This window comes from Leucopleurus acutus, assembly GCF_964270905.1.
Source record: "Leucopleurus acutus genome assembly, chromosome: X".
NCBI classification, from domain to species: Eukaryota; Metazoa; Chordata; class Mammalia; order Artiodactyla; family Delphinidae; genus Leucopleurus; species Leucopleurus acutus.
Window position 1 is genome coordinate 61,945,302 of NC_139148.1, and position 14,576 is coordinate 61,959,877.

The 14,576-nt window shown below is 40.6% G+C and overlaps 1 protein-coding gene and 1 pseudogene across 2 annotated transcripts in view; both read right to left on the minus strand.

Moving 5' to 3' along the window:
* HDAC8 (histone deacetylase 8) overlaps positions 1-14,576 on the minus strand; it is a 219,611-nt gene that overhangs the window by 58,726 nt on the left and 146,309 nt on the right. The gene's annotated exons all lie outside the window — the stretch shown is intronic.
* LOC309978307 (eukaryotic translation initiation factor 1-like) lies at positions 3,988-4,329 on the minus strand (annotated as a pseudogene). Its single transcript has one exon. The product of its transcript is annotated as a eukaryotic translation initiation factor 1-like (transcript).

A 14,576-nucleotide genomic window follows, 5' to 3' on the forward strand; every position in this document is an offset into this window, starting at 1 on the left:
GCCTGCCAATGCAGGGGACACGGGTTCGAGCCCTGGTCTGGGAAGATCCTACATGCCATGGAGCAACTGGGACCGTGAGCCACAACTACTGAGCCTGCACATCTGGAGCCTGTGCTCCTCAACAAGAGAAGCCGCGATAGTGAGAGGCCCGTGCACAGCGATGAAGAGTGGCTCCCGCTTGCCACAACTAGAGAAAGCCCTCGCACAGAAACAAAGACCCAACACAGCCAAAATAATAAAAATATACATAAAAAAGGTACCCTATTCCCGTCTTACCTCTAGGTTCTTCATGACCTTTTTTTCCCCTTAGATTCCATATATATGTGTTAGCATACAGTATTTGTTCTTCTCTTTCTGACTTACTTCACTCTGTATGACAGGCTCTAGGTCCATCCACCTCACTAGAGAATGGACTTGAGGATATGGGGAGGGGGAAGGGTAAGCTGTGACAAAGTGAGAGTGGCATGGACATATATACACTACCAAACGTAAGGTAGATAGCTAGTGGGAAGCAGCCGCATGGCACAGGAAGATGAGCTCGGTGCTTTATGACCACCTAGAGGGGTGGGATAGGGAGGGTGGGAGGGAGGGAGATGCAAGAGGGAAGACATATGGGAACATATGTATATGTATAACTTATCAATAAAGAAATCGATTCACTTTGTTATAAAGCAGAAACTAACACACCATTGTAAAGCAATTATACTCCAAAATAATAAATAAATAATACACTAAGTCAAAAAAAAAGAAAGGTATCCTAGCAATGAATTCTCTGGGTTTTTTTTTCCATCTGCGAATGTCTTTAATTCACCTTCATTTTTCCCAGATATATGATTCTTGGTGTTTTTTTTTTTAACTGTCAGTAGTCTGACTATATCATCCTTCTTGACTCCATTGCTTCTGATGGGAAGTCAGCTGTTAATCTTATGGGGGTTCCCCTGTATGTGATGTGTTTTTTTTCTCTTCCTGCTTTCAAGATTTTCTTTTTGTTTTTCAACATTTTACTATGATGATACTGGGTATGATCTCTTTGGGTTTACTTAGAATTAATTGAGTTTCTTGGGCGTGTAAAGTTTTTTTAATCAAATTTGAGAAATTTTGGAATTCCCTGGTGGTCCAGTGTTTAGGACTCTGTGGTTTCACTGCTGGGGCCCAGGTTTGATCCTTGGTCAGGGAACTAAGATCCTGTGAGCCGTGCAGGCAGTGTGGCCAAAATAAGGAAAAAAAAAAAAAAGGAGAAAATAAGAAATTTGAAGAGTTTTCAGCAATCTTTTTGAATATCTTTTTCTGTCCTTTTAATGCTCTCCTCTCTTTTTAGTACTCCAAGTATTCATATATTGATGCACTTATTTATATCCCACATTTCGCTGAGGCTCTGTTCATCTTCAGTTTTCCTCTCTGTTCTTCAGATTGCATAATATCTATTGTTATATCCTCAAGTGGACTGATTCTTTCTTCCGCCAACTCAAATCTACTGTAGAGCCCCTTCTAGCAAATTTTTCATTTGTTTCTATACTTTTCAACTCCAGAATATACATTTGGTTCTTTTTTATAATTTCCATTTCTTTCCTTTTTTAAAAAAATAAATTTATTTATTTTATTTTTGGCTGCATTGGGTCTTTGTTACTGTGTGTGGGCTTTCTCTAGCTGCAGTGAGCAGGGGCCACTCTTTGTTGTGGTGCATGGGCTTCTCATTGTGGTGGCTTTTCTTGTTGCAGAGCACAGGCTCTAGGTGCACAGGCTTCAGTAGTTGTGGCTCATGGGTTCTACAGCGCAGGGTCAGTAGTTCTGGCGCATGGGCTTAGTTGCTCCGTGGCACGTGGGATCTTCCTGGACCAGGGCTTGAACCCGTGTCCCCTGCATTGGCAGGCAGATTCTTAACCACTGTGCCACCAGGGAAGCCCTATTTCGATTTCTTTATTGATAATTTATATTTATTGAGACATTGCCATCACACATTCCTTTACTTCTTTTAAGCAAACTTTAGTTCTTTGAGCATACTTATAACAATCGTTTTGAAATCTCTGTCTGCTACATCCTCCACTTGAGCCTCTTTAAAGAGAGTATTTTTATTGCTTTTCTTTTCTTTTTTTTTCCTTCTGTGTATGGGTCATATTTTCCTGTTTTTTGGAGGAGGGGCAGGAAAAAATTACTTTTCTCATAATTTTTTTGTTGAAATCTGAACATTGTAGACAATATATGGTAGGAACTATGGGATACTGATTCCCCACCCCACCCCAGGCTGGTGGCTTTTAATTTCTTGGTTATTTGTTTGATACCTTGAATGAAAATTGTAAAGTTTATCCTCTCTATAGTATAAAGCTTGATGTCCCTGCTCTGATTTTTTCCCCTTGTTTTAAATTTTTTGCTTGACTACCTAGGGGTTACTCCTGGGTTGGCACAAGCCATTTATTGTCAAGGTTGTGCTTAAGCCTCCCAAGTCAGTTAGATTTTTAACCTTTATTGTTGGATATCTTTGTGGTTTGGAGGCTACTATCACAGTTCAGGGTTTATATTGGGTTGGCCAAAAAGTTTTGCCCAGGTTAGAGTGGGAGCTGGGTGGAGGAAAAGAGATCTGGTTTTCTTGACCATGCCTGCTTGGACTTGAGTTTCTGCAACATGGAGCTGGGAGAGATGAAAAATTCCAGCAGCCTGCCCTTCCCTTGGTGAGATCATAACCCCAGACTGGGTACTGCAGGGGGAAGGAACGTCCATCCTCTTGGCTGCATCTGCCCAGAGTAGTGAGTTTGGGGTAGAGATTCTGCAAAGCAGAGGTGGGGTGGGGGGAGTTGTGATAAGGGAGTGAGTCATGGCTCAAATGCCATAGACTCTTGCTATTCTTGGCTTTGGTGATCTTCTCTACTTTGTTTTATATTTTAATAATTTTTGCTTTTGTGTCTATTATTTCCTTCCTTCTGCTTTCTTTGGATTTATTCTATTGTTTATTATCTAACTTCTTAAGTTGAATGCTTAGCTCATTAACTTTCAGCCTTTCTTCCTTTTTTTTTTGGTCGCACTGAACAGCTTGTGGGATCTCAGTTCCCTGACCAGGGATCGAACATCGGCCATGGCAGTGAAAGCCTGGCCACCACAGAACTCCCTCTTCCTTTTTAATATACTCTCCTAAGGCTATAAACAGCCCTGTAACCACCACTTTAGTTGCAACATACAAGCTCATTTCTAAACATTTTCTAATTTCCATTAAGATTTCTTCTTTGACCTAAAGAGTTATTTAAAAGTGTTTTTAAATTTCCAAAACTGTATTTTAAGAAAAAGACTGTATATTTGGATTTATTTATATTGTCTTATTTTATTCCATGAGTTCCATTTTTGCTGTGTTTTTTCCTCTTTTGAATCAATTGATTTTTTCTTGTTCCACTTTTCCACTTCTATTACTTTGGAAGATATTCATTCTTTTTCTCTTCTTTTAGTGGCTATCTTTGAAATTCTAACATGCTTACTTAATTCAATAAAACCTAGAGTTAATTAACATATGTACCCTCTTCTTGAAGGGACCCCTAAAATGTTTTGACTCTAATCCTCAACAACATGAGTTGCTATTGTGAAGCCTTTAAATTCTGTGTTTTTTGTCTTCTTTTAATCCCACAAATTATAAATTACTAATATTACCCACAGGTTTAACTTTTGTTTTCTACTTAAAGTTCTTTTGTATATCTCGGAACTTCTTTTTTGGATAATTTTCCTTATTCAGTGACAAATGTTGGTGGTAAATGCTTTAAATTTTTTTTATATTAAAATGCCTTTATGTTGCCTTTATTCTCTGAAGACAGTTTCACAGTATATATAATTTTTTTGGCTCTTTTCAGTTTATTGCATGAAGAAGTTACACTAGTCCAAGTTAAAAGCAGACCCCAAATGGTTACATTATACAAGCTGTGAGGTTTTTAAACTTGTGACAAGGGACAGAAGGAAAATTTTGCTCATTGCAAGGAAATCCTCACGTAAGCTTCAGTGAGCCAGAAGCATTTAAAACCTATGAACCTTCAGCTGATTGTCCTTAGCCAGTCCAGTCTCTACGAGGAACTGGCATATGTTCTAGCGCTGGTCACCCTGTAGCTGAATTACTTCTCCATATTCTGGATGCTCAAGTACAGTACCATTGCAGGCAAATTTCTTCTTAAACGCCTTCACTAGTTTCTTTTTATCGTAATCATCAGTGATCCCTTGGACAGTAGTAAGGGTCTTCCTGCTGTTTCTCTGTTGAATTCTTATATGGATATAATCCTCAGTGCCAGCAGGAAGCAGATCATCACCCTTACTTGCATCAGCAAAGGGGTCGAAAGAGTGGAGGTTCTGGATAGCGGACATACGATATGATTCCTTTTCCTCGGTGGAAATGGCCTGCAGAAGGTGGCAGCTGGAAAAGGCGGGTGGGGGGGACAGAGCGTCAGGAAGCGAGGGGGCTCGAGGGGGAAGCTGCTGAGTCCTCAGTGGCGGCTCAGTGAGTGGGCCACAGTATATATAATTTTAAGATGAAAATTATTTTCTCGAAGCACTTTCAACATTATATTCTAATATGGCTTCCAATGTTGCTGTTGAGAAGTCACCTATTGGTCTAATTGTTCTTTTGTATGTGATCAGTCTTTTCCTTGTAGCTTGTTTTAAGATCTTATCTTTGTCTCTGGTGTTCTGCAGTTGACTGTGATGCATGTAGATATTAATTTCTTTTTATTTATCTTGCCTGGAATTTCTTAGTTTTCCCGAACCTGCAGATTTTTGTTTTTTCAAAATTCTGGAAACTTTCCAGCTATGGTTTATCTGAATGGTTCTCCCCCTTTTCTATTATTTCTTTGTAGAATTCTAAAGAGATTAATATTGGGCCTTTTTGCTTTATCCTCCATATCTCTTAAGCACTCATATTTTCCATCACTTTGTACCTCTTTTTTGAATTTTGTGTGGTTTTTTCAGATGTATTTTCCAGTTTCCTAATTTCTCATCAACTGATGCATAAAACTTCATCAAGGTTTTTAATAACAATTATTATATTTTTCATTTCTAGGTATTCTATTTAGTTCTTTTTCAAACCTAGCAGGTCATTTTTTTTTAACATCTTTATTGGAGTATAATTGCTTTACAATGGTGTGTTAGTTTCTGCTTTATAACAAAGTGAATCAGTTATACATATACATATATCCCCATATCTCTTCCCTGTTGCATCTCCCTCCCTCCCACCCTCCCTATCCCACCCCTCTAGGTGGTCACAAAGCACCGAGCTGATCTCCCTGTGCTATGCGGTAGCAGGTCATTTTTGATAGTCTCTTGCTCTGTACTTTTTTATTTCCTTAAATGTATTTAACATATCTATTTAATATCCTGTATACGATAATGTAAATATCTAAAATCTTTGTGGGTCTAGTTATGTTTTACCTTTTTTTTTTTTCCCTGTTGTCTGCTTCCTCCTGGAAGTTGGTTTTCTTGTGTAAATTGTGACTTTTGATTGTGAAGGACTTTGTTAGAACTCTCTGTGGGATTTCCATGTGGCCCGAGAGTAACAGTGTTCTCCCATGAAAGCTTTCAATTTGATTTTCCCTGGTGTTTGAGGCATCACAAACCTAGGTCCACTTTAAATTAAAAATCGTGGCCTGTGATTTTTTTGTGCCATTCACATAATATATTCACATAATCTCCAAACCAGGTGTTATAAAATCTCAGGGAGGTATTTAAAAAAAAATTCTACTCAAAGTTAAAACTTAGACAAAAAAATTTTCCTTACTGTCTGTCCCTTCCCCCAGCTGTAGGCCTCTGTTGTCCAATACTAACCACTTAGCCACATGTGGCTATTAAATGTAAATTAGTGAAAATAAAATAAAATAAAATGAAAAATGTAGTTCGTCCGTCCCACTAGCCACATTTCAAGTGCTCAATAACCACATGTGGCTACCGTATTGGTCAGTGCAGATATAGAACATTTCCATCATTGTGAAAGTTTTATTGGATAGTGCTGCTCTAGAACATTTGAATCTACACATGTCTCCAGGGTGTGTGGTGTCTTCAGAACTAGGTTACACCTTTGAACAAACCCTTGTCAATCTGTGTCTTAGTCTGTATGCTTTCTCCCTGAAGATGTGCAAGTCGTAATACCCAGAATCTGTGAATATGCTAACTTACATGGCCAAAGGGACTTTGCAGACATGATTAACAATCTTGAGATGGGGAGATTATCCTGGATTATATGGGTGAACTCAATGTAATTACAAGGATCTTCATAAGGGAAACAGGAAAGCAGGAAATACACAGTCAGAGAGGTGATGTGGTGACAGAAGCAGAGGTTGGAGTGATGTACTTTGAAGATGGAGGAAGGAACCATGAACCAAGGCAGGCAGGAGACCTCTAGAAGCTGGAAAAGGCAACGAAACAGATTCTTCCCTAGAACCTCCAGAAGGAATATAGTCCTGTGACCCATTTTAGACTTTTTTTTTTCTTTTTTGCGGTACGTGGGCCTCTCACTGCTGTGGCCTCTCCTGTTGCGGAGCACAGGCTCCGGACGTGCAGGCTCAGCGGCCATGGCTCACGGGCCTAGCCGCTCCACGGCATGTGGGATCTTCCCGGACGGGGGCACGAACCCGTGTCCTCCGCATCGGCTGGCGGACTCTCAACCACTGCGCCACCAGGGAAGCCCCATTTTAGACTTTTAACCTCCAGAACTGTATGAGAATAAATTTGTGCTGTTTTAAGCTACTAAGTTCGTGGTAATTTGCTACAGTAGCAATAAGTCATACAAACTATGAAAGGAGCCCGTTAAGAAAGGCTTTATTTTAATATACCAGAAATGTGTGGCTGCCAAATGGCATTAAGTTATTCTTATATCTACTCATTTCCTCTTCCTATATTTCTATTTGGCCCTGAGGGTACAAGGCCCATGCAAACAAAAATTTTAGAAGGGAGACTGATGCAGGAACCTATACTCTCATTCATTTATTCAACAAATATAAATATATACTGAGTGTTTATCATGCTCCAAGCACTGTTTTAGGTGCTTGACATATATTAGTGAATAAAAGAAAAAAATCTCTGCCCTCAAGAAGCTTACATTCTAGAGGAGAGACAGAGTTGATAAACAATAAACATAATACATAAGTAAATTACACTGTATGTTAGCAGATGATTAGTGCTATTGGTGAAAAAAAAGTGTGAGTGGTCAAGGAGTGGGGATGGGCAACTATAGTATTAAATATGGTGGTCAGGGTAAGTCTCATTGAAAAAGTTGCAACTGAGCAAAGACTTGAAGGAGTTAGTCATGTGATCATCCACAGTAAAGCATTCTAAGCAGAGGAAACATCCAGTGCAAAATATTGAAGTGGGAGTGTGCCTTGTGCCTGATACCTTCTAAGAACAGCAAGCAGGACAGTGTGGTGGAGGACAGAGCAGTAGGAAATGAGGTCAGAGAGGTGATAGAGGGCAGACCATGCTGGGTCTTGTAGGCTACTGCAAGGACATAAGCTTCATACTGAGGAGGACCCCTGACTTTTAGGGTAGACAAGTGTACAATTAGCATAACACTCAGAATACACAGGAAGAGATATAGCGCTTAGAGAATGGATGAACTTTTAGATGCTGTGAGTGGCAAGCTTTCTTCTGAGCACCACACTTTTGTACCCATTTGCTTCCTGGACTTTTCTACTTGTATGCTGATTGGTGACTCAAACTCAGATTGCTCCAAATAAACTCGTGATCTTCTGTCTTAAACCCTTTCTCCTCTTCTGTTCTCTATCCCACTTAATGGTATCCTGTTAGAAATCTTGGAGTCATCTCCTGATTCTGCTTTTTCCCACTCCACTATGTCCAATCAGACTCCCAACCCTGTCAGTCTTAGTGTGTAGATATGTCCTCTTCTCTGTTCCCTCTGCCTTCACCTTGGTTGAAGCTTTCATCTCTCACGTGACCTCTGTAATCACCTCCATGGTTCTATAACCTGTGTACCAACTGTAGCTGCCACAGTTCCAAAACTGATCATGCCATTCCCTCTTTTTTTTTTTTTTTTTTGTGGTACGCAGGCCTCTCACTGTTGTGGCCTCTCCCATTGTGGAGCACAGGCTCCGGACGCACAGGCTCAGCGGCCATGGCTCACGGGCCTAGTTGCTCCACAGCATGTGGGATCTTCCCGGACTGGGGCACGAACCCGTGTCCCCTGCATTGGCAGGCGGACTCTCAACCACTGCGCCACCAGGGAAGCCTGCCACTCCCTCTTTTAAAGATCTCTCCTGGGGACTTCCCTGGTGGTGTAGTGGTTAAGAATCTGTCTGCCAATGCAGGGGACATGGGTTCGAGCCCTGGTCCAGGAAGATCCCACATGCTGCAGAGCAACTAAGCCCATGCGCCACAACTACTGAGCCTGTGCTCTACAGCCCGTGAGCCACAACTACTGAAGCCCGCATGCCTAGAGCCTGTGCTCTGAAACAAGAGGAGCCACCACAATGAGAAGCCCATGCATCACAACGAAGAGTAGCTCCCACTCGCTGCAACTAGAGAAAGCCTGCACACAACAATGAAGACCCAACACAGCCAAAAAAAAAAAAAAAAAAATCTCTCCTGGCTCCTACTGCTTGTAGAATCTTGTCCCAATCTCTCCTTCTATCCTCATTTTCCAATATGCTTTTTTATGTCTCCCATGCTCTAGCCGTACTGAACCTGTCACTATAATCCCAGCATATGCCACCCTATCACAAGTATATATATATACCTGAAAAAGCAGTACCTGCTAGCTATTATGATTATCAAATAACAACGGATTCTTTCTTCCAGAAATGCCCTTACTCTTTCTCTTCACCTTCAAAAATACTTATATACCTTTCTACTCAATTCAAATGCCACCTCCTCTGTGAAGCCTTTCTTGTTTCCCTCAGTAGAGTTTGTTGCTACTTCTTGTGTGTAGCTCCAGCATTCTGTATCTATAGCCCCTGGGCCACTTAATACAACACATCGTGATTATTTGATTACAGATCTGCCTCCCCCAACAGACTCCAAGCTGCTTGAGGGCAGGTACCATCTCTACTGATTTTTTCATGCCTAGTAGCTAGTAGTGTCGGGCCCAAAGGAGGTACTCAATTATTATTTGGTGAAATAAAGAATGAATGACTGAAATGATTCAGGAAAAATCTATGACTTGCTAGTCAAGAAGAAAGAGCAAAAGAGGGGAATTTCATACACAAAGCAGCTGGCCTAATAGCTCAGAGCTGGGAGGGGTAGCCACAAAAAGACTAAAATTGAAGATGCGGGCTGGGTTATAATGGGAGACGAGAGCAAACAGGAAGGGTTGGGTGGACCTAGCTGGGGAAGTGCTATGAAGCCACTGCCCAAAGTCTGGATTTTCATTTGAATGAGTAGGGAGTTGCTGGAGAGTTATTAGAGACATGGTTGAAGCGAAGCCATGAAAAATGACCTGCACTGCAAGGCTGGAAGGAGGCAGCAAGGCCAGCCAGAAGGCAGTCACAATAACCCAGAGCAGAATGGGCATGGCAAGTGCAGGCAGGAGATTCAGGGGGCACAGAAAAGGAGGGGGCTGGATTTGGTGAATGATTGCATTTGGGAGGAGACACAAAGGTAGTGAGAATTGCTGAAGATTATGAAAAGCAGAGTAGTGCACAGAAAGAACACGAGACCAGCAGTTAGGAAATCAGGGTTCAGTTACAGCACAAAAATTATTCCCTATTAACTTAGTCTTCCTGTGCCTTACCTTCCTAAAGAGTAAAACAAAGAGGTTCCCCATTCAAATTATCGGCAAATCCAGAATCCTTCAATTCTACTTCAAAAATATTTCTTGAATCACACCATCTTCACTGCCACCACCCTAGTCCAGGCCCCAGCAGTCCTCAGCTGGACCAGTCTATTAGCCTGGACAGTGGTCTCTGCACCCTCTCTTGTCCCCACACTATGTGGTCTCCACACAGCAGTCAGCACCATCTTCTAAAAATGTCAATTCGCTTACGTTACTCCTCTGCTTAAAAACTCTTTGACCCCCACTACAATTAGAGTCAGATTACACTCCTTACCTCAGCCTACAAGTCTCCTACATAGTGTGGCTCCTGCCTGCCTCTCTGACCTCATCCCACCCCCCTCACCTCACTCAATACACCCCAGTCGCACAACCTTTCTGCTTTTTCTTGAGCATATCCAGCTCTTTCCTACCTTTTCACATGCTGTTCCCTGAAATGCAGCTTTGTCTGGCTGGGTTCTTCATGGCTTTGGTACTTCAGACCTAGATTTGATCCCCTCAGAGAGGTCAGTCCTGATCTCGGTATCATCTGTTTATTTCCTTAGCACTTATCACAATCTGTAATTATTTTATTACTTGTTTACTGCTGATCTCCCAGGAGACTACAAGTTCTAAAAGGTAGGGCCCCTCTGTCTACTTCACTGGGCATTTGTGAGTGAGTGAATGAGTGAATGAATGAATGAAAGGGGTGATGGAAGCAGAGTTCACCAAAAATGGAGTTGTGAAGAAAAATGGAGGAAAAGATTTTGAAAAGAGTTCCGTGGAATCTTGAGGATAGCATAACTAGTTTCACCCAGCTCGTAGTAAAAACTGTTAAAAGGAATTGAGACAGGAGACAGAGAGCTCAGGCAAAAAATCATGGAGAATCACAGAAACTGCAGCTAATGGAACTCAGTTCAAATTACCAGAAATTTGTTGAGTACTTACTATATGCCAGACTCTACGCTGGGCCTCACTGTGAGACGTATAAAGATGAGTGAGTGGACACTTCAAGAGTTTATATTCAGGAGGCCAGAAATAGGAAAGAAGGAAGTGCAAGTGATAATAAAAGGCAGAATTTAATCAAAGGGCGCTGGGGCTAAGAAGAAGGGGCTCAGGGAAGGCTTCAGAGAAAGTTACTCTGACGCTGAAGTCAACAAGTTCCAGTCTACAATGAAATACGAGCAGATGCTTCTCTCTGCTCTTCCCCACAAAATACTTCTGAAAAGTAGGATGGAAAGCAAAATATTTTTCAAGATGACTTTTGAGGCACTGTGTTAGTGGGGAAACAACTACGTGAGTTTTGGCCCTACCACTCACTATTTGGGAGACCTTGGACAATTTGCTCATTTCTTTTTCCTAACTATTATTGAGGGCCTGCGCTAGGCACTTTCATATATACTATTTTATTGAATCATTTATCTTTTCTAAGCTTCAGGTTTCTCCATTCCCTTTGAACTTTAGCAGACTAGATTTCTGGTTCCCAGTTGGTGCTGGGTACAGACCTGCAGGTATTCCTTTTTGCCTTCAGGTAGCACCCACACTTTTGCACCAAAGCAACAGACTGGCTTTTGGTAATATCCTAAAGGCACTAGAGTGCACTTTGGCTATTTGGCAGATGGGGAAAAAGATGAAAAAGTTTAAGAAGTGAAGCATAAGTTTCTTTGTGGCACTGTTGGATGAGCACATTTTGAAGTGGTAAACAATGGGGACTGCCTGCCATGGTAACCTGTTGTATATTGCAAAACAGAGATATTAAGGTGTCAAGAAATGACCACCCTAAAATGTTACTAATGTTAAGGTAAACTGTAATGTCAAAAATTGTAACATGATTGTCTCGAGGTAATGCTGTAAAGACAGGTACTTAGATGACTGGCAAAGTGAGATGGGTGAACAAGAGAAAATCTGTCAGTGCATCTCCAGGAACGACCATGGAGAGGACTGTCTATTTTTGGACAATGGCGTCTTTGCTTCTGTAGACAGAACTATTCCTAGTATGGAGAAGGGCAATTTCTCAGGTACCTAGGCTTGATTAAAAGAAGAACAAAACTCTGGAGACTATCCAATTCCTTTTGTTCTAATTAGGTGTTTGCTGAGCAGCTTTATGGTGTATAACTGGTTTCTTGACTGGGACGACCCACCAGCCAGGAGGGCCTTTATGCTGTTGATCAAAGTCTTGTCTTGCCTAATATACTGCTCATTATAAATGACCACCTTGAGGTCTGCTTTATAAATCAGTCTCTGTGGCTTTGGCAGCATGATTCATTCCCCAGAGACTTAATCATCATGTGACTGAAAATGGGAGAGAAATGTGAGGTGGAAAAACTACAGAGCAGACTGGCTGGAGTATCCTCAAGTGCTCCTCTCCTATGAGGGCTGGCCTGAAGCAGCCAGTGGCTTTACCTATTAAATTACAGCAATAATCATCTCTTATACTTGTTCAGTGCTTTTAACTTTCAAAGCACTTTCATATATATATATAAAATCTAATTTTATCATTTCATCTATTATACCTTCTTTAGCTCATACTGTTTGCAAAAATACATTTGTAGAGCAGTGGCAAAGACACCAAAAGAAGCAGTAATATTGTCAACACCTTGAAAACAAATCTGTCTATGATGGGACCTTGGCAAAATAAATCAAACTAAAGAAATAAGTGTAGTCAGAGTCTAGGCTGCAGTAAGGTGACCCGGGAATTTGGAGATAGGCTCAGAATGATTCTGAGAGTGAAATAACACAAAGACATGGTTGTAGATGTGTTGCTGATGGAGACCTGGGAAATATCCAAGTGTAATCAAGGTGATCAGGGCATATCTGCAAGACTGGAATGTACTCGAAGAAAGCTGCAATCTAATCAGTTTTACTGTAAACTCTCTGAAGAATAAGGTGCTACAGAGAGGTGGTGTACGAGTTATTTGAAAAAGAGGGATTAGAGAGTGAAGATATGTTACTGTTTGTCCAGCACCCCCCACTCCTCACTATGCAGAGGGACAGGAAGGGATGGGAGAGGGAAGTGTGTACATTTGTGCAGTGGCTGGAGAGCAGAGGGAGCTGGGTAGACCACGTATATGACAGACACACATATTGTGGTCCCTAAGGATGTAGACTCAATTATGAAACAGTCACTTCCTTCACTCTGATTCCATGCTCATCAAGTAACCTTCTGACTTACTAATTCAGTTTCCTAGGTCCCTTGATCCTGGGAAAGAAATGCCCTTGGAGTAGATAAGACTATTGTGGTTACCCAACAGGTATATCTTCCACTGTAAATAAATATAATTGCAATATATTTTATATGTCTCTTCCCCAATTTTTTTATTTTGAAAATTTTCAAATCTAAAGAGAAGCTGCAAAAACAGTAAAATAGATTTCTACTTTTTCTTAAACTAAATTTACCAATTTGCTGATGGAAGTTCAACTGCACCAGTACTATTTATTGAAAAGGCTGTCTTTCCTCCATTGAATTGCTTTTGGACCTTAGTCAAAAATCAGTTGGCTGTATTTGTGCGGGTCTGTTTCTGGGATCTCTATTCTGCTCTTTGATGTGTTTATTCCTTTGCCAATACCACACAGTCTTGATTACTGTACCTATATATTAAATCTCAAAATTGGTAAAGTGATTCCTCCCACTTCATCCTTCTTTTATAAAATTGTTTTAGCTATTCTAGTTCCTTTGTTTTTCCATATAAATTTAATAATAATCTTGTCTATATTTTCAAAAAACATACTGGAATTTTGATAGGAATTATTTTAAACTTGTACATAAATCTGGAAAGAATTGACATCTTTACTACGTGGAGTCTTCTAATCCATGAACACGGTATGTCTTCGCATGAATGTAGATCTTTGATATCTTTCATCAGGGTTTTGTAGTTTTAACATACAAGTCTGGTATGTGTGTATATATATATATACATATATATATATATATATATATGTATATATATTGCAATACGCGAGCCTCTCAGTGTTGTGGCCTCTCCCATTGCGGAGCACAGGCTCCGGACGCGCAGGCTCAGTGGCCATGGCTCACGGGCCCAGCTGCTCCACGGCATGTGGGATCTTCCCGGACTGGGGCACGAACCCGTGTCCCCTGCATCGGCAGGCGGACTCTCAACCACTGTGCCACCAGGGAAGCCCTGGTATATTCTTTGTTAGATTTACACCTAAGTATTTCATTTTTTAAAAGCTGATTATAAATTGCATTGTATTTTAAATTTTGGTTTCCATGTGCTCATGGATAGTACATAGAAATACAATTGATTTTTGTATGTCAATCTTGTATCCTGAGACCTTGTTGAAAACATTTATTAGTTCTAGGAGGTTTTTGTAGATTCCTTGGGATTGTATTATAGACAATAATGTCATTTGCAAATAGGGACAGTTTTATTTTTTCCTTTTTTGTTTTGTATGCTCCTCAGATGCTGCTTGTTATGTCTTTCAGCTATGGAATGCACAGAGCAGAGATACTGGTCTGTAGTTTTCCTTTTTTTGTACTGTCCTTGTCTGGTTTTGTTATCAGGATAACACTGGTTTAATGAAATGAGTTGTGAAGTGTTTCTTCCTCTTCTATTTTCTGGAAAGATTTAGATTTGGTTTGAATTCTTCTTTAAACATTTGGTAGAATCCTCCAGTGAAACCATCTAGGCCTGGAGCGTTCTTTTTGGGAGTTTTCAAATACAAATTCAATTTCCTTAATAGTTATAGGTTATTCAAATAATTTCATATTTGGCGAGTTGCAGTAGTATGTGGTTTTTGAGGAAGCAGTTCATTTTATTTAACTTGTCAAGTTTATGTGTGTAGAGTTGTTAGATGTATTCTGTTATTACCCTTTTGATGTCTGTAGGGTTTGTGGTGATACCCC